This window comes from Canis lupus, chromosome 38, assembly GCF_003254725.2.
Source record: "Canis lupus dingo isolate Sandy chromosome 38, ASM325472v2, whole genome shotgun sequence".
In the NCBI taxonomy this organism is placed as follows: domain Eukaryota; kingdom Metazoa; phylum Chordata; class Mammalia; order Carnivora; family Canidae; genus Canis; species Canis lupus.
The window spans coordinates 16873015-16891964 of record NC_064280.1 but is presented as its reverse complement, the minus strand read 5'-3'; the positions used below and the strand labels follow the sequence as shown (position 1 = coordinate 16891964).

The 18950-nt window shown below is 43.0% G+C and overlaps 1 long non-coding RNA gene across 1 annotated transcript; it reads right to left on the bottom strand.

The window, feature by feature from the left end:
• Window positions 1-1194: 1194 nt before the first annotated feature.
• Window positions 1195-13129, bottom strand: LOC125754576 (uncharacterized). The gene is made up of 3 exons (XR_007409203.1): window positions 12960-13129; window positions 12772-12839; window positions 1195-1323 (listed from the first exon to the last, which is right to left on the bottom strand). It is a non-coding gene; the product is annotated as an uncharacterized LOC125754576 (long non-coding RNA).
• Window positions 13130-18950: the final 5821 nt, after the last annotated feature.

The following is an 18950-nucleotide window of genomic DNA, read 5'->3' as shown; positions in this document are numbered from 1 at the left end:
ATCATATATGCTGAGAAACGGAGAAGTCTTCCACAGGGGGTAGGAACCCGAGTTCAGAGAACGGCCAGGATGTCTGTGGAAAGGTTCTGTTGTGGACATGGTTAAAGACTTGGGGCCCCTGGAGACCCCGGCTCAGGACTAGACCAGCTGCAATCTAGTGTTGTGTAATAAAGTGTAATAAACGACCTGTCATGTTTTTCAAAGAAGCCTACTTGCTTTGTTTTTCAAAACTAAGTTTTGAAAACAGAAATACCTTCCCCCATAACTTCGTATTGCTGTGTTTTTACTGTTACTACATTGACCTGGTTTATGATGAAGGGAAGACTTCCACACTTGGGCTGCATATTTTTTTTAAGATTTTATTTATTTATTCATGAGAGAGAGAGAGAGAGAGAGAGAGAGAGAGAGAAGCAGGCTCCATGCAGGGAGCCCAATGTGGGATTTGATCCCAGGACTCCAGGATCATGCCCTGGGCCAAAGGCAGGCGCTAAACCCTTGAGATTTGGGCTGTATCCTATGCGATAGTGGCACCTTGGGCTGTACTCTGTTCCTAGACCTGGAAGAGAGCCTGGAGAAAGTGCATGTTATCAGCTGCTGGTGGTAGATTTTCTCCTTCTCCCCTCTCTGGAGCCTAGGCTTCTCCCTCCACTGTCCTTTCTCTTAAGGAGTTAGCATGAGAGTTAAAAATCTATCTGAGGGATCCCTGGGTGGCGCAGCGGTTTGGCGCCTGCCTTTGGCCCAGGGCGCGATCCTGGAGACCCGGAATCGAATCCCACATCGGGCTCCCGGTGCATGGAGCCTGCTTCTCCCTCTGCCTATGTCTCTGCCTCTCTCTCTCTCTGTGACTATCATAAATAAATGAAAATTAAAAAAAAAATCTATCTGAACCACCTTCCATCCTTCCATGGCTGTCTTTTTTCCCCTGTATTTTCCACTTCCCTGCCCTGCAGAGCCCAGGCTTCTCCCAGCTACAGTTGACTAGGGTTTCCTGGGACCTGTAGCCAGGATCGATGTGGTCACTGCACCTCAGGAAGGAAGGGAGGATGGAGATTTGCCTTGGTATGTGTGTGTGTGTGTGTGTGTGTGTGTGTGTGTGTGTGTTCCTATAAAGAAAGGCAGAGCTGGCCAATGACTTTTTGGGCTCGTGTGAGGCATGCGGAAAGGGCTGCTTCTATTTCTAAGCTCTAAAGAATACCTGTTCATTACCATCTGTATCCACAATGAGATATTTGAGCAATTGCTTGGGTCTCTTTTCTTTCCATGCATCTGCTTGCTGATTTAAGTGTCCACCGCCCCAGGAGCTGATCTCTAGGAGGTGAACATCTGCAAGAGATAAGAGGAAAGGAGGCTTGTCAGTGTCTTTGTAAAACTCTGCCGTAGGCTCCCATGGGCACCTACAGAAACCAGGCCATGTGTGGGAGAAGCATCCCGGGCGGTCAGCAGCAAGTGGGGGATTGAGACAAGTAGCATTCAACAATGTATTATTCTTACTGAGCATTTACTCTGTGTCAGATATTGTTTTAGTGCTTATTTGTATTAAATCATAACAACCCACTATTTCTACTTAGCAAGTGGTAAAAACTGAAATTTACAGAAGTGAAATAACTGACTCAAAGTGATAGAGACCTCTGTTTGCTCAACACAAGCCTTAATAATAACTGACATTACATATATTTTTCCAGTTCACCAAGTTTTCCTCAGGAATAGTATTTTATTCAATCCTTGGCAAAGGGCCCAGGAGGTTAAGAGACAATCCAAGGTAATATAACTCATGAGTGGACCAGGTGAGATTTAACACTAGCTCTTGGAAAACATTGGCATCAAAAAACTAAAGGTAGAGCTCCAGGTCATGTGAGCAGGAAGAGACAATCTTCTGAGTTACACCCATATCTCTACTATTCACAGCTTATCTCTAATGTTGAAAATTATGTTAGTTGGCCCAAACCTTTGCTTTGATCATCACATTAAAAAAAAAAAAACCTCTTGCAATGGATGAGGGTGTACTAGGATCCTCAGTGAAAATTTACTATGAAATAACCTCATTAGAGTTAAAAATAACCAATTAGTCAGAACCATATCTTTTATATGGCACACACATTGCTTCAAAGCAGGCAAAATGAAGAAAAACTTCCAAATTCTTTTCATGAAGCAAGTATAACATCCCTAAACCTGATAAAAATAGCACCAGAAAGAGAAAGAAAGAGAAGAAAAGGAAAATTATAGACCAGACCTACTCGACTTATGAATATTGGTGGAAAAATTCTTAAGAAAATTTGAGTGAACACGCTCTAAAACCACATTAATAAAATAATGAAAACAATACACTGTGAACAAATGGGGTTTATGCCAGGAATCCAAAGATTAAATATTAGAAATTATATTAATATAATTCATCATATTAATAGGTCTAAAGGGAAAAAAATCCATACAATTGTTTCTAAAGACACTAAAATACTTTGACAAAACTTAACATCCCTTCCTATTTAAAACTCTTGAGAAAATATCTCCCTTTTTTTTGGTATATATTTTTTTTATTGGAGTTCAATATGCCAATCTATAGTATAACACCCAGTGCTCACCTGTCAAGTGCCCACCTCAGTGCCCGTCACCCAGTCACCCCATTCCCCCACTCACCTCCCTTTTTACCACCCCTTGTTCATTTCCCAGAGTTAGGTGTCTCTCATGTTGTCACCCTCACTGATATTTCCCAACTCATTTTCTCTCCTTTCCCCTTTATTCCCTTTCACTAGAGAAAATATCTCCTTAAAACAATAAGAGATATCTACTCCACCCTAAAACTATCATCTTAATAAATGCAAAATTCTAGGGACATTCCCAACAGGATCAGGGACACAGAAAAAGATGTACACCACCTCCATGGCCACCTAACATCATTCTCATGGTACTAGTTAAGGTAATTAGAATTAGGACAGTCATAGGCAAATGGATAGAAAAGGAGAAATAAAAAAAACTCTACTTGCAGAAGACATAATGGTGTACCTAGAAATCACAGAGAATTAATGATGAAAAAATTAAATAAAAGAATTCAGCAAGGCAGCAAGATGTAAGGTTAACATGAAAAAAAAAAACAGCATCCACATATACAAATAACCATCAGATGTACAATGAATGAGAAAACCAAATTTACAATAGAAAAGGATGCAATAAAATATTTAGTATTAGAGTTATCCCACTAAAAAAAAAAATAAGTCCATGTAAAATTGTATGGGTCCATAGCATCTTTGTTCGTCCATAGCCAAAAATGAGAAACAACTCAAATGCCACCAGCTTGTATTATGGATAAACAAATTTCACCTTCATACAGTGGAATATGACTCCACGAGAACAAGGAAAGACTTGGTGATTTGTGGGCCAACACAGAGGAATCTCACAAGCAGTTTGCTACGTGGAAGAAGCCAGACTCAAAGGCCACTTATTGCGTAACTGCATTTATGTGAAATTCTACGGAAGCAGACGGTGGTGGCAGGAAGATCAGCTCTTCCCAGGGGCCAGGGCTACTGAGAGGATTCACTGCAAAAAGGCATGAGCAAACTTCTGGGGGAAAAGAAGCTGCTTTATAATTTGATTGTAGTGATGGTTCCAGAACTGTCTGCATTTGCCAGACTCACAGGATTGTACGCTGGGCTTTATTATGTATGAATTATATTAACTTTTTTTTTAATATTAATTTTAAAAAAATAAAGCTGATCTTTTATTTTATTATTTTATTTTATTTTATTTTATTTTATTTTATTTTATTTTATTTTATTTTGATCTTTTAAAAAGAACTTTACTCTTTACTAGAGTAGCTTCTAGAAGAAGGTCCCAGGAAGCCAGCGAAGGCCATTCTGGAGTAAAGCTGAGATAGAGAAAGGGTGTCTTTGTACAAAATAGCTTTGTGGGATGTCGAGATGTAAACTAGATGTTTTCAGGCAGGAAACTCGGTGTCACCAGGTCATTTCTTCTGGATTTACAGGTTTGGAGCTTCTCACCACGTGTGGTAAAGCTCCGAGTAGTTGGACGGAGATGCAGTGAGCAGAGAACAGCACGTAACCACTTCCTTCATGGCACCAACTACTTGTTTCTCTTCTTACTTCATCTAGCTTGCCCTGCGTGTTTGCCTCACAATCGGTGGATGTGGTTAGGGATGGGGACATGCAGGATCAGGGCTAGGGGTTTGCAAGGGTGTGTGTGTGTGTGTGTGCACTTGTGTGTGCACATACCCGTGTATGGGCAGGTTGAAGTTCATTTCCTTTTCTCTACGTCTCATAAATCCAGGAGTATTTCTTGCCCTTTCAGAACCATATAATTCTGGTTTCATAATAAAACTATTGACCTGGAGCAATTTTCTTTCACTCTGGTCTCAATGCCAACTCCAATAGAGAAGAGATGAGGGGGAAATTGCTTTTTTGCGTAACTGGTGACTCTTGCACACACATGTTCTTTCATTTTCCTTTAAGTAGGCTCAGTGCCCAGTGTGGAGCCTAATGTGGGACTTGAATTCATGACCCTGAGAGCAAGACCTGAGCTGAGATCAAGAGTCAGATGCCTAACCAACTGAGCCACCCACGCACCCCTCGTTCATTTTAATACAAGCATTGCTGCTGCCTATTGAGAGTCGGTGGGTTTCTTGGCAGTGTCAGTCTGAGAGTGAACTGCTTTTTGGGTGACGGACTTAATTCTGGGGTTCAGCTTCCTGTGCGTCCATCTCCTCACTGTCATCTTCCCACTTTTCCCAGCACTAGTGGCGCTACAAGGAACTCCAAGCAGCACACTTCATGACAGCCCCTTCCTTTTTATCTAAAGGAAATTTAGATTAGATTAAGACCTGACACTAAAACCTGAGAGAAAAGGGTACTCTAAGTAAATGTCTAATTTACTGTATAGATTACTCTTTCCTAGTCTTTTCCTTCTTGTAGTTGATGTGAATATGAGCCTGTCTGTGTTATATCATCACTTTGCTTCATTGTGTGGAGTGTTCTAGCCTGTTGTTGGTGTTGCTACTATTACTGATGTCATTGTTATCCATTTAAAGAGAGTGGGGAATTGCGAGACCTGTGTGGCCCCGTCGGTTAAGTGGCCAACTCTTGATTTCTGCTCAGGTCATGATCTCAGGGTCCTGGGATGGAACCAGGCATTGGGCTCTGTGCCCAGTAGGAAGTCTGCTTGAGGATTCTCTTTCTCTCCTCTCTGCCCCTGCCCACCCCCCACATGCTCCCATGAGCATGCATGCTCTTTATCTCACTCTCTCAAATTAATAAATAAATCTTTAAAAAAAAAAAGATAGTGGGGGCCCAGAACTCAAACTTTGATATTATTCCCTTCCAACTTTTCACTGTTGATTTAAGAATAACATGTCAGTATAAGAAGAAAAAAAAGAATGGATCAAGTCTAAAAATATGACAAGTAAACATATCTGGTACCATAATATCTAATACGAGGCATCCTCCTGTTATGAGTTTGCAGTTTGCAAAGTGGATTATAGCCCAGTATTTTCTTCCCAGTGACCAGGTAGCAGGGACTCACCCTGGAAAACGAGGGAAGGAAATGAGGGAGGGAAATGAGGGAGGGATGTCCTAGAATTTTATCTACTGCGAACCTTGGTGAGCATTAACTTACACCTCAAGAATATCCTCCATGGAAATTGTTTCTGTAACATTTGCCAATTTTAATATATATCTTTTCTTATGTAGACAAATAAGGAACCAATATCCCCACTAATCCCAATTGCTATTAACCAACTTGTTGGTGACCTAGAGTGTTAGTATGTTGGATTGCCAAAACATAAGAATTCAGATTTGAACTGAGGGGCCCTACGTGTAAGAGAAGTCAGGCATGAGACTTGTGTCAAACACAATAAATTACTTACTTTTTTAAAAAAGATTTTACCTATTTACTCATGAGAGACACACACAGAGAGAGGCAGAGACAGAGGCAGAGGGAGAAGCAAAGCAGGCTCCCTACGGGGAGCTCAATGTGGGACTCGATCCCGGGACTGCGGGATCATGCCCTGAGCTGAAGGCAGATGCTCCACTGCTGAGCCACCCAGGCATCCCTAAATTCCCTACTTTTTATTCTACTTGTTAAAAATCAGACGAATATAATATTTAACTTATGGAATTTGGAGCCAGCTAGGGTTAGAATTTCAACTCTAGCCCAACATAGGTAACCTTATGCAAGTCACTGAACCCTCTCTAAGCTTCACCATTCTCATTTGCAAAATGAATTTAATAATAATACTGATTTCATAGGTTGCCGAGGGGATTACATAGGTAACAAATATGGAATAAATATTTATTAAATGAAATAATGCTCACCAAATGCCTAACACATAGTAAATTACTTTCTGTTTAATTTTCACAGGTATCTGGGGGTGATTATTTGAAGTGTCTGGTCTGCTTCTGGCGGACAAGAAAGTTGAACCCAGACATTTCAAAGGGAGAGGCCATTCCCTTCCCTCCAGAATCCCCTCACATCACATCCCTATTCTCTTCCTCTCCCCTGCATGAAGGCAGACAGGGTGGCTGACTGGAGGTGGGGGGAGAGAAAGGGGATCGTGGCCAGGAGTGCCAGATGGACAGAGCCAGTCACTGCCAATCTGCAGGAACTTTGCTTTCCTTTATAATCCACATGACTGTCATTATCCATGTCCTCTTGCAGGAGAGAGGCAGCCCCTACATGATCTGTTGGGTTTGATCAACAGTGCTGAGACTTGCTGCCTCCCAAAGGCCTAGTGAAGGGATATTCCAGTCTTTTTTCTTTCTTACTTTCAACTTTTCAAGGTCTGGAGCAGTCTAGAGTTCCCTTGGCTTGGCTACAGTGATTGTACAGCCATGGGAAAGGCGAGGGAAGGGGAGATAGGAAACACCAGGAAAGGCAGTTGTCTGGATATGGCCAAAGCATAATTTATTTGCCAAGGAGTTTTTTTTTCCACATCAGTTTAAAGTGAACAGAAAATCACCTGCTGGTCCAGATTTTATTGTATAGGTCATCATTTTATACAAATATCTACACAGAGAAGAAAATTTCCTTCTAAATCATATGGTGGGAGAGTTTCTAGCTTGACTTGGAGTGAGGGGTGTATAAAAGGTGGGAGAAGACAGAAGGATGCAGAGATAAGAGGCATCAGGTGACAGAAAGACCAAGTGACTTGGAGACCGAGTGACGAGGCTGGACGCATGGCCTGCGATGATGGAATATGGAACCAAGTAAGGAGGCGGAATGCCCAAGTGTAATTACAGAAATGCCTAGACCAGGGCCACCTCCACACAGTAGACTTGTTCTTGCAAAGCCAGACATCAATGGGACCCTCAGAGCCGAGATCATTTTTAAGTGTGAAAATACAATTCACTATTTAAAAGATCCTTTTGCTAAAGAAGAATCCTTACTAAAATTGGAACAATATCTCATCTGATTGACTGAGTCATAGTTTTAGTTTTGTGAGTATCTGAATGCAGGGCCCTTATAATAACCTTGAATGGACTTTTGCAGCAAATGGAGCTTGTGGGTGGATGATTGCCCATCCTAATCAATCAGTTATCAATCGATCCAGTGCCAGCACTGCGCCTTGTGTGCTGATGGTTCCTCCAACATGCTGGGCACTTTCTTGTGTTAGGGCCTTGGCTCTGGCCTTCCCCCTGCCTGGAATATTTTGCCTTCACATATCTACTCTCTTACCTGACTCCCTCCTTTATATATTGTCCTCAATGAGATCTACTCAGACTAATCAATTTTAAGTTGCAACCACCCCATCTCTTATAGTCTGGGTTTTCCTTGCTCTGCTCTATTCTCCTCTTTTTGGAGCACTTACCACTTTTATATACTTTATACTTCACATTGTTTGCTGTTATTGACTGTCTACCTTTCATAGGCAAGCATCTTTGTTTGGTTTGTTCATTAATCTATCTTCAGCATCTGGACCTAGCACACAGTAGGTTCTTCATAAATATTTATTGAGTAAATAAATGAATGATTTCTAGAATTTCTACAGTTAACACAGAGTCTTTAGGTCCCATTTTATAGCTCATCTTTTTAGTGTCATACAGACAACGCTGTTTGATGAACGTATTCGTGACTCATGCCACTGTACCACTAAAGGCATAGCACAAAGATGCACAGGACTTGGAGTCCAGTCCTGGACTTGCCAACCATATGGCTTTGGGCTTCTGTCTCCTTATTTCTATAAAGGGAACAATAACATCCTAAGATGATTCCTTGGGGAAAAATGAATTGACATAAGTGAGTGTTCATATACCACAAGACGGAATACGGATATGTTTTCGTATTTGGAAGCAAATGGGGTTTTGAGCTGCAGTTCTCACTGTTCATAAAATTTTCTGGCCTGGTTTGCTCATTCACGGGTGGGTTAGTTCTCACTTACAATACTAGTGTACCTTCACTGATGATCTACTGTGTGACAAGGCCTGTGTTTGGCAGGTGTATATACTGTTCCCTCACTTAGCAAGTTTAACATCATTATCCCACTTTACAGGCAGAGGAAAGAAAGTTTACAAGTTGCTAAAGCCACCTGGGTGGTGAAGACTGAGGGCTTCACCAGGGCTGAGACCCAATCTGTCACTATCTGAAATGACCATCATTTGGTCACATTTCTTGTTCCACCACGTGGCTCTACCCTTCAGCAATACATCCTATTCCTCCTCCTCCTGCCTCTCTAACCACTTTTAAACACTCACATGCATGTGCATGTTTGCTCCAGCTACCTTGACCCAAGTGTCCATAACGTGGTGTAACACATGATTTGCCGAATCACCAACTCACAGCATAGAGGCTATCCAGCATGAGCATCTTAGCTCACCTCTGTTCTTTTCTACTTTAATCCCTCTTAAGGGTCAGGAAAAGGTCACTTAAAACTCTGAGTTATGCTTTTCCACAGTCTGTGGGGATAAATTATGGGCCCTAATAGTATTTGGGAGAGTCACAGAGACCTCTAGATCTCTAGATCTATCCCATGTGAATGCAGAGTAATATCATGTATCCTGCAGACTGTCCTCGGCCAGAGGTTTAATAATTAATTCGCCTTCCCAGAGGAGAGATCTGATGCCAACAGAGGAAATAGGGAGACCCAGGCAGGGCAAGCGGAACTAAGCATATCTTTGTTCTGTCATTGAGCCTGCAAATCACATGCTGACAGATGTCAGAGTCCTGCCTGGGTCCCTGCCCATAAGTACTGACAATATACAGTGAATGCAGTCTACCTGCTTGACATAGGAGAAATCATTCACTCCTTTCATGAATTCCTCCAGTTTCTTGCTTTCTCTAGGCTTTGGGGACAGTCTAAGTGGAGAAGGGAACGGGAAAGGAGGAGGATCTGTGCCTCAGTAAAACTTTGGATCATACCCAGTTTGGTGAATAGAAGCTCCTCACTTGAGTTCTGATGTAGTTTTAGAACGAAAGGCCTCTCCCAGATGGAAGTGTGGGTTCAGTTTCCACCTGTAATCCCCTAACTTCAAGATCCTGTACAAGGGAAGGTCATATTTCCAAGGCTGGAATCTTGCCTGAGGATCTTGGGAGAAAGGAAGGAGAAACGTGTGGTGTGTGCCACTGTCCTGTCATCGGGCCTGTGAGCCAGAATGCTGACGGCCTGGGATCCAGGCTAGCATCATTACCCATCATGATGGGTACCAGGTGCGTGGTGTACCCAGCCTCACAGCTATGAGTGATCTGTGCCAGGTGAGTCAGAGACAACACAGACAGGAAAGATCCATGAATTTGGCCGGTGCAGCCATAGGTCTGTGACTCTGCAGCTGAATCTGGGTCCCTGGTGGGGACTTTTGGTGATCCTCATGGGGTTGCTGAATGCAAGTCTGGAAGGGCTTTTGGGAGAGCACTTGGTCTGGGCCCCTGCCACTGAGCAGAATCTCCGCCAATGCATCCAGGCTGAAAATCCATCTTGGTCCTTAGTGAATGAAAACAAGAAAATGAAATAATTTCTAATATAGGGGCTAAGCACACAGGATGGATCTGGCAGGTCCAGCTGAAATGAGCCTTCCACACTCTGAAAGGATTGGTGTCATGGTCTCAGAGCAGTGGAGATGCCAACACCTTGTCATCAAGACTGGAACATGTGGAGAAACTGCTGTGCCCATACACTATCTACAACTAGTGTGGTCGAACTCCTGCTCATCATCTTCCTCTCTGGGCTCGCAGGGGCTCCTGGGCTGACTTGGCCTCATCTCAGCTCCTGCCATGGCTAGAGATGCCTTTGAATGTCCATGAGATTCATTACCTCCTGCCCTGGCTGTTTACTCTTCTCTGTTTCACCCCAGCGAGCCAGGCTTCCAGCCACACGTGGGTCACAAATCCAACACCCAGGTGCTCAGGGAAGCTCAGGAAAGTTAGACCTCAGGAACCTCCAGTCTGCCCACCCAGCACTTGGCACATATACTTACTGAGTCCCCTAATGGGAAACAGGGTCAAGAGCCACCCTCTGTCTTTGATGTTTCCTTCATTTATCATTTTCTTCTCTGCCTGATAAACTTCTATTGCTATGCATTCATTCAACAAGCATTTACTAAGTGCCTCCTATTCAACAAGCTTAAATGTCGTGTCCCTCAGAAGGTTTTCCAGAACCTCCCTAAAAAGAGCTGGTTACTTTCCTTTCTGTCTCTCCCTGGTACTTTAGTTGTGCCTCCAGTTGTGTCTTTTGTAGATGTTGTCACTCTTCTCTTACCTGCAGACTAATGATATTCCTGCTTATGGGGAGAACCAGTCCTTATTTTTATTTTTTTTTTATTTAAAAATATTTTATTCTTTAAAAAATACATCTTATCTTTCAGTGACCCCCTCCCCAGTCCTGACTAAACCCACTCCTGTGTCCAAAGGCTTTTGGGCTGTGCTAGGATCCTAAGTCTGAGATAGTTATTCAACCAACCCAGTCTTTTTTTTTTAATTTTTATTTATTTATGATAGTCACAGAGAGAGAGAGAAAGAGGCAGAGACACAGGCAGAGGGAGAAGCAGGCTCCATGCACCGGGAGCCTGACGTGGGACTCGATCCTGGGTCTCCAGGATCGCGCCCTGGGCCAAAGGCAGGCGCCAAACCGCTGCGCCACCCAGGGATCCCCAACCAACCCAGTCTTTAGGCCACCAGTCTCTGACGCTCTGAATGTTCATTGAGGAAAATAAATAAATGGAAACAAAGTGGTAAGCTTAAATATGGGGCTCTGAATGCTCAGGGAGGTAGCAGAATTTCATGGTTCAGGCCCTGAAATCCTTTGGCCTTCATTTTAATCCTGGCTCCAAGATTTAGCACACCAGCAGTATGATGTGAGACAAGCTATTTAATTACCCTGTGCCTCCATTTCCATGCTTGAAAAATGATGATCACAATAATATGTCATTCTTTCTCTGTGGATTTTATTTTTTGTTTTCTTGGCAAAATCCTTGTGCATTTGGATGGTCAGTTGCATAGGTTTAGGATGTGGGGGACAGAGGAAAATTCAGATTTCATTTTCCATGAAAAGCAGAGAGGAAAAGTCAATGGATTTTATGATTTGCTTTCATTCTCCCCAGTTAGACTTGAGCTGCACTCCTTGGCTTTATAAGGACTCTGGTGGAACAAGAAGGATGCTGGAATATGGCCAAGTGTAGCTGTGAGGGGAATTTCTAGCCAAAGAAAATATAGTTGAAGGGCAAAATATGTCATCAAACAGGAAAAAAAAAATCCTGCATTTTTCTTATTGAAAAAAAAGGGAAGTGGATTGGGACAAGTTGTGCTACATTAACTGCTAAGATACTCAAGAGATAAATGACACTTTTAGGGAGCTGGCGCCATTTCCTAGTCTGGAGACCTGATTTTGAAACCATTTAGGTAATCTTAAATTTGGCCTAGCTTCTTGATCAAGTTTCAAAAATAAATGCCGAAAGGTTCTTCCTCTCAGGATCCCTCAGGTACCCACCTCTCCTCTTGGAACCGTCACTCAGGCTGCACCTCTCTTGTTCGATGTCACATCTTTGATAGTAACTAGTCACAGAACTTTTGAAATCAGTCACTTGAGTCATTTAAAAAGTGCCCATAAACATGGGAGATCACTTATAGTGATATTGGTTATGAGAAGAACCTTTGGAAAGCACTGAATCTGCCCTATACTGCCAGCATGTGAAGGAGAAAGGCTCTCGCTAGCCTGGGCTGTCTGGAGACGCGTGCCAGGTGGAAGGAGGCAGGTGGACATATAACTTGCAGAACAGGGGAGGGGGAATTTGGAAAGCTCGGAAAAGTGAAGTCTAGACTTGCTCAGACCCCTCTGGCTGCCTACTTCTTCTTTTCTGGATCTCTGGCTTTTCCTGGATAAGGAAAAGTGGTTTCCCATAAGTGGGTTTTCATTTCCCTCCTGTTCTTCTCTCTCTCTCTCTCTCTCTTTTTCTGTCTCTTTCTTATGAACTGAGGCTGCCCTTGATTTGACAGTGACAGAGCAAAAGTTTAGTCCAGTCTCACAGTTCAGTGAACTTGAGCCAGTGCTGGACAGCCTCCTTTTGTCTCTGCAGATCCATCACTATCTGTACCCTGCCCTGCCTATACCCTGGGGGCTGACCTGTAGGCCTCTCACCTCTGGGGAGTCCTCAAGGCAGGTTGGAGGTCAGGAATCAAGAGACACTGGGGTATTTATTCTCCTGGCTCCTTGCATCAGGAGAATCTTAAGGATGTCTGGTCTGGTGGTCCTTCCCATTCAGGCTAGATGCTCCAGTTTCTAGGAACCCCTCTCTCTCCATGCCCCACATACCTGAGCTGGGGTCCTCACACACGAGAACCTACCTCTTGGAGAGCGGCCTCTTTATTAAACATCCCTCAGATGATCCTCATTTGAGTGTGTCATCTGTTTCCTGCAGGGGCAAAGATCAACAGGAAGCTGGTTTACAATTCAGATTCCTGGGTACAGACCATAGAGATTCTGAATGAAGAGTAGGTCCAGAGAGGCATCCACATTTCTAGCAAGTGCCTACTTCTCATGCCAGTGGTTCAGGGATGACTTGGAGACAGACTTGAGCGGACTCTGTCAAGCTGGATGTTGTCCAGATTTAGTCAAATGGTAAGAATAACGCAGCCTCCATAGTTCCCATTGTTTCAGCGTCTCTTCTGAGAAGTCCAAATTTTTGTATGAGATCATTATGAGCTAAGTTGGGAAAGGCAGGGAGATTTCTAAACCAAGTCCTGGAGTCTGTGGGAGGGCTCCAGTAACCAGAACCAGAGAATTACAGAGTATCAGTGAACACGACGTTGAACTGCTCAACACCTCATTGATTTATGCTGGCACGGTTTACCTGTAGCCGAGGGCTCCTGAAGTTTATTTGTGCTGATTGCACCATCACTAATAAGATAGAGAGATGTAATGGATGGCAGATGCCCAAATCTGGAATTAAAGAATTCCGTCCATGCAAGCCAGCCATGCATGCCACTAGCCCAAGCTAACAGTTGTTAATTGCACAGTGTTACCAGGAGGCACTCAGCCAGGGAGAAAAACCAGAAAACTAATGAACTTGTATGAGGAAAACACCAAGGAGGGACCAGCCAAGCACGCAGAGAAAATCCAAAACTATCTGGATTGGTGTGGACTTACCGTTTCAGAAGCCTGTCCTGTTTTGAATTTATCAGGTGCATTCTTGGAACATGATTCTTTCAAATATTTAGAATAATATTTGTTTAGGCAGCAGGGCAGACAACAGAGGCGGTTGGGAAAGAACATTGCTCTTTCTGAGAACTGTAACCTTTTGCTGCTTCTCTGGTTCACTTCTTAGAACAGTAGCTCAGAAAGTAGAGGGGGTCAGTTCACATTTCCCTTCACAAGGACATGCTACAGGAGCAGGCCTCCCATGACTACTGGCTTTCTTAAAAGTCTTAAAGCCAGAATCTGGTTACAGATGCCCCTTCAGGATAATCTAATTTAAGTCTTTTGTTCTTGCCAAATCATATGTCAGAAAAGTTCCACCGAATAAACTGATGTGTGATGACATGAATGAAGTACATGTTCTCTTGGCACTCTGTTTCCCGCTATCAATGTCCCATTAATCCCATGGTCCTCTAGGAGAGCAGAGCCTAAGAGAAAGAGGATGGACCGTAGTGTCAAAAGCTGGGTCAAAGTCTTGACATTGCCACTTACTTTAAGAAACTTGTTTAGTGATTCTGATTCTTTGTTTTCTCATTCACAAAACTAATAACACTGAGAACTTCATAAGAAGATGCAATCATTAATCATATTAATATATCTAATTACAGCCCAGCAGCTATCATATGGTACTATGTTCTCAATAAATGAGTAGAGTTGTTCTTGTTACTTTTCTAGAGGCTCTATCTAGTTAAGTCCCTATTGCTTCTTTCCTTCCCATTGGTCAAAGCCCCCAGGTCAGAGACATTGCCACCAAAAGGACATTCTTGCTTCAAGGCAAATGTAGAACCTAAATGTGGAAGCCGGCCCAGGATTGAAGCTCAGAGACCTGACAATCCATTCTGAGCGAGCTAGGTTTTAGGTCAGTTTCTTCCCGCATAGGAAACTGTCTCATCAATGATTATCACACCTCCCACTGAGTCCAGTTTCCTGGGTACCACAGACTTCTCCTCCCCCAGTGGAGAGTTAGGCCACAGACTATAGACCCAGTCCATTACATCTCAATGTCTCTGTCTCAAGGGCCAAGATAAGTGGGTGAAGCCAGACAGTCTGTGATTAAACAGAACTCCTTTGCATAAGCTTTTCTTTGTGGGAAGCTGTAAAATCACTAAATCTATTTGCTTAAATGTTGGTGGCATTTGTAACTCTTGGAGTCATTCCTGTTGTTATTCTCTAACATATTTTCTGAATATATATGAAACCACCCAGAGGCTACAGAACTCAATCCCTCATCAGTATCAGTTCATCATTGCCTTACCCTAAACCACTACCTGGGCCTATCTAACAGTCATGATTCTGGATTATTTGCCACGTAACTATTCAAGCAAAGTAGCTATGTCCTGTTATTAACATTAACATCTCTCCATCCATCCATCCATCCATCCACCCATCTACCCTTCCATCTATTTGGACATCCATCCATCCATCCATCCATCCATCCATCCACCCACCCATCCATCCATCCACCCATCCACCCATCCATCCACCCATCCACCCATCCACACATCCATACATTTTATTAAACTCTCATTACATGTGGGTACTCTCTTGAAGTGGGAGTGTGAGGATATCTGGTCTATTGAAAGAAACATGAAGGTATCGGATTGGGGTGTAAGCATTTGATCTTGGTGGCCTATATCTGCCCCCAAATAGTCAATCTCCCTATGGAATGTAGAATCTGTCCAGCACCAATTGAGCCATTGGAAATGTATCTTTTGTTCCCACTGGTGGTTCTAGGCCTCTCCTTAAGCCTCTCCAAGCACCAGAAAACCTGGGATTGCCTCAGTGTAGTCCCCCTCTCTCTGACTGAAGGGCTTGTGGATAAAGAAGACTTTGTAAATCAAATGACTCCCCTTCATTATCTGGGTGATTTAAATTTTCCATAGATTTTTTTTCCTATTAAACCATTTCCTTTCAAGCTTCTTCCTAGAAACAGTAGCATTTAAGAGAAAATTGAAACTCTGACTGGCTCTGCCCAAAGTCTCCTAGTGGACCTTGACCATTTTATCCTGCAGGGAGGACTTTGTGGAATCTATTTAGTTAGAACATAAGATGGGGGTTGGGTGGTGCTTTTTCCCACATGAAGTAGGGAGTGAATACCCCTGGAGGCTCCTCAGTCAGGCCAGGAAAATCATCAGTGACCCTGGGGCAGAGCTTGGGTCTTTCCATTGGCCTGTTCAATTTTGCTCTAGCATCACATGATTTATCTAGAGGCTAAAGTTCCTATGAGATCCTTGGCCATTTCCATAATTATACATTTATTTTAAATTCACTCTGAAGACCTCCTTGAAACCCATAATTTTATTCCGAGAGTCTTCTGTTCTCTGTCTGCAGGTTTATATTTTACTGTTTTCTGCCACAAAGTCAATTTCCCTTTAACTATGTTTATGCTGTGATAAATTACTTACCTTTAGGATCTTCGAGACAATCACTATGTTTTTCTCTCTTTAACAGAGCATTCTAAAGTAAGTGTTTATGACATTGGAACCTAAATTTGGCCAGCTTTTCTTCTTGACATCACAGCTGGGTCAGCATTAACAAAGTAGGGGTCTCCACTTCAGAGAGGAGAGTGAGCTCCTGATGACAGCAAGTTCAGATCACACAGGGCTAAATTTCTACTTATAGCTCAGAGTCATAAGTGACAGCCAGTGAGGAGAGATCTGGAGCAGTGCAGAAAATGCCTTTTCCACCAGAATTCTTTCATGTTTATTGATGCTGAGGAAGTGATTATAATTAGTGATGACTAAGTAAGCACTATGAAAGAATTTACTATTAGTTCATAATTCTGTTACTACTATTACCACTGCCATTAATGGAAGCTGTGTTGAAGGAGGAAGAGGACATAGCGCGGTGGGAGGTGGGGACAAAATTGGGTGGGCTGGTACTACTGAAGGCAGCCTGACAGACACCTGACCATCAACCATCTGTTTAAAAGGAAATGTGTTGACAACAGGGCAGACATTCGAGAAAGTGTTTGCTATGTACTGGGCGCTGTTCTAGGTTCTTTACCTGCATTAATTCATTGAATGTTTACACCAGCCCATGAGATAGGAACACTTAAGATCTCTTGGGGTAGATAAATTACTTTCACATTGCATATGGAATTGTGATACTACATATTATGTGATAGGGCGTATAGATTGATAAAGGTTGATATTGCATGTAGATTGCATACAGAAGGGTGCCTTCGGATCATTTGTCAAGATGGCACCCCTTACTTGGAAACTGACTTCCCCTGAGCTCATAGTAACCAGAGACCCAGTTTAGAAAGTAACCTTGTGCCTCAGGGAAGAAGAGTAGAGAACAAAACTACTAGATACTTGCAGAAAGCACCAAACCAAACCAAACCACAAACCTCAGAGAAGATAGCTGATCTCAGAGTGACATCTGAAATAAAGATTAAGTGTGTGACACCCCGCCCTCCCACACACATACATCCACACCAGGAAGCAACAGGTATGGCTCTTCTTACAGTGGGGGAAGGAAGAGGAAGCAACCATCTATGTGTTATGGGTGCTGAGAAGCAGGAGCCCTCTTCCCTCTACCTTCCCCCATCTAATAGATTAATAATCACTCAACATAGCAGAGCTGACATACATTAAAACTCCATAAATATTCGTTCCCTTCTTTATTTGGTAAGACACAAATGATATAACAGTAAAGTATACCTTCCTACAAATTTATTTAAAGATCCATTTTTAAGAATAGATTTTGCTAAATTAGAAGGAAGAGAGATCTTGGGGATACCTGGCACCTGGGGGTAGATGGAGCAAATACCTCAGGGAAGATGAAGGATATAGGAAAAGAGAGTGAGGCCCTGAAGCGAAACCTCCCATGATCTTTCTAGTATTGCCTGGGGCAGCCCTGGGAACAGAAGGATGGGGCAGAGGGATGATTGCAGCAAGCTACGGACCTGACCTTGTGCCCATGCCCTTGCCATGGGCACCTGGATGCTGCCCTCATGTTAGTGCCAGAGCAAATATATGTGTTCTTCATTTATGTCTATACATTCCTTTAGCAGGGAAGCTATGGACAGTTCCACCAACTGAGTAGCCATCTTGGGGGTAACTTAGGGGGATATGTAGGTGCATTTGGGTTTCCAACTTCTCCCTGATTGCACAGCACGGAAAGTTATGAAATGTTGATGGCACAAATATTTGAATCTCCTCAGGATAATCAGGAGCCTTTCACCCTTCACCTAATCAGAGGCTTCTTCTAATTGTGTCCTCCTCTCTCAGCAACTATCCTTCTCTTAGCAGCCCTTCCTGGCCCCACGTATGCATTAATAACCAATAACATTCTCAACAGCCTTTACCCATAAGCCAATGACTGTGGTCTAAAAGGACTAACATTGCTTTTACCCTCATAGCTCCAGTGCCTGGCACAGTAAAGATGTTTAAAGTGTTTGTTGAACTCTTAGGAGATTTTACTAGACATATATGTCAAAAGATTCATTGAAAAGTATCAGCACTGTAGCTAACATTGTGTTAGGTACAGTAGGAAGGTAAGACATGTCCTCTAGTTTACAATACATGTATTCTTAAGGCAGACAAGCTGCAGTAGCAAGGTATGATAAAATACTAAAATTAGTCACCTATATATTATCTGTGTTTCTCAACCCCAGCTGTATGTTGGAATCGCCTGTGAAGTTTTATAAAACCACAGAGGCCTATAGCTCACCCACAGAGATTCTGATTAGGTCTGTCTGGTCAGGGTCTATATTTTTTTAAGTAGTCCCCAGGTGATTCACATGAGCATCCAGGATATGAATCACTGTAACAAGTGCTAAAGAATATAATTAAAAGAAAAACCAGTGAGAACCAGAGTGGAGAGAGAAACCTATGGCACAATTGGAACTCGCTTTGAACCTTGAATCATAGAGAGGATTTAGATGCACAGCATTGAAGACAGAGCATTCTGACTGGGAAGGTGGGAGTGTGGGTAGAGGTAATGTGAACAAAGGGAGCTGGAAATCAGTTTGGTACACATCTGCTGAGCAGCAACCACTCAGAGGTGCAGAGGTCATGGCCAGCTCTGTCTGGAGTGGTACCACCTGGCTGCATGGTGGCAGAAAGTGTACCCTTAGTGACCAAAAGAAACACAGAAGGAAAGTCCGCTTGATCCACAAGCCTGGGAGGTACTTTGTGTCCACCAAACAGCTGTGAGTGGCTGCCTAGGTTCTGAATTGAAGATTCCATTAAGACTCCGCTATGAAATGTGCAGATCCCCAGGTCTGGGGCCTCAGGTTCTTGGAACTGTTACTCCCAGGAGTTTTACCTTTATGGTTGAGAGTTTCTCTGGCCTTCCTTAATTTCCAGATTGTCAGGTTTCT